This window comes from Trichosurus vulpecula, chromosome 6 (assembly GCF_011100635.1).
Source record: "Trichosurus vulpecula isolate mTriVul1 chromosome 6, mTriVul1.pri, whole genome shotgun sequence".
NCBI lineage: Eukaryota > Metazoa > Chordata > Mammalia > Diprotodontia > Phalangeridae > Trichosurus > Trichosurus vulpecula.
Window position 1 is genome coordinate 195,722,321 of NC_050578.1, and position 2,067 is coordinate 195,724,387.

A 2,067-nucleotide genomic window follows, 5' to 3' on the forward strand; every position below is an offset into this window, starting at 1 on the left:
GCATATGGACTGGTAGAAGAGTATACAAGCTAGCATACATGGTGGATTAGACAATTATATGGACTCAGATGATTCCCGGGGAACCAGCCCTGAAATTATAGATATGGCCGAATAGAGAAACCTGGAGAGCCAGGCTAGTCCCATCTAAAGGCAAAATGATGTATTTAGAATTAGAAGGGATTTCAGAGGCCATCTTATCTTCATTTTACAGGTGAGGAAACTGGGTCTCTAAGAGATCACATGATCTTCCCAGAGTAACACAGCTAGTAGATATCAGAGGCAGAATTTGAACCCAGGATATTTTGACTCAAAATCTAGCACTCTATTCACTATATTATACCACCACACTAAATAACGAAAACAGGATCTGAACCTGTGAGGAAAAAAGAGGTTCTTAGCTCACATAAGAGATTAAGTTACACTATAAAACAAGCCTTTAGATTCCACATATAGGAGGAAGAGATAAGGAAGGGATCCGAAGGATCATTTACTTCAAAGTTTGTTTTACAGATGAGAAAAATTGAGTTCAATAGAGGATGAGGGCTACGTCCAAGGTCACAGAAGCAGAATCAAGCATCGACACGTTTGGCTGAAACAGGGAGTTGGTTGGTGAGGCCTGAGATCCACTTGAACCCTCCCAAATCAAATCACGGGCAGCTGGGAGACTTTGGGATGGATTCGCCCTATAACAAAGGCCAATGTTTGGCTCTAGGCCTGGGTTTTGAATAGTGGGGTAATGTGCTGTCAGGCCCAGATTTGGATGTCATTCCTGGAAGTACAATCCATGAAAATGCTACTTCTCGGAATGAGGTGGCAGCCTTTGAAATGCTACTTAGCTAATGTGCTCATGTCATTTCCAGAAATGATGCCAACTAGGAAAGTACATTGGGATGAAGGTCATGGCCCAGTATTTCATGGGTGCAGAAAAAGTGCAATGATCTGGGGACATATTCATCAAATGTCAGTCCTCTCTATCAGGCAGGAAACTATTAACTCTCATCTCACTGCATCTCTCGGAAAATGATAGAAGAAAGCCAGGAATTCAGCTTGGCTTTATAGAGTTCCTTTTGAATAGCTTTTTGAGGACAAAGACAGGCATTAAATCCGGGTCTCCTGATTTCACATCTAGTGCTCTTTCCACTAATACTATGAAGGCTATAAACCCCATGACCCACCCCATTATATATAAAGGTATTTTTTGTGATCGTAGATTTATAGCTAGATAAGAGTTTAGAAGTTATCTAGTCCAACCCCCTTATTAGGAAAATTGTAGAATTAGAGTATTAGGTTAGGAAACTTTGGTCCATAGAGGTTAGGTGACTTGACCAAGGTCACATAGCCAGTAGCAGCCATCAGATTTATCACAAGATGGGGTGGGGAGCAAAGGGGTAGAGATCCGGACCTCTGTAATAAGCTCCCAGGGTGGTGATTGCTTCCACAAGTACAGATCAGTAACTCATTGGCAATATCTAGTCTTAGAGAGTTAAGATTAAATTATTCATTCAGTATCCCATAGCCTGCATGTGTCAGAATCAGAAGTGGAACCCAAGACTCTTAGACCAGAAAGTCAGTCCTCTATCCAAGACGCAATGTTGCCTCCTTATTCTGGAACATATCTTTCTTTGCTTTCTCAGTTCTAGTTCCACAGCTAGGTTTTTATCTCAGGATGCAGAAACCTTATATAGAACCTTACATAGAAACTCTCCTCAGCCTCCCCTTCCCCCAGAGCCTGCTGGCTTCCATGCCTTGCTTCTTGAACAATTTGTCTTTCAGGAGTCTCAGAGATCCCAGGCTGCACACCAACAAACAAACCAATTTATAGACCAAAAGACATTAACATTCATTGAGCAACATGAATGAAATTTTACACACACGAAGTAACAAACATGATAGATTGGCACTTTGCTTTCCTCAGTAGTGCCCTGAGAATAATAGTTGTATCTTAAATACTCAGTCAAGGGTTATGTGCAGCAAGAGTAGTTTTGCAACTCCTCCAGGAATGGCAGATGCTGATTCCCTCTTTGATGTCTCATAGTTTGGTTTATTGTCATTATTCATTCACTAAAG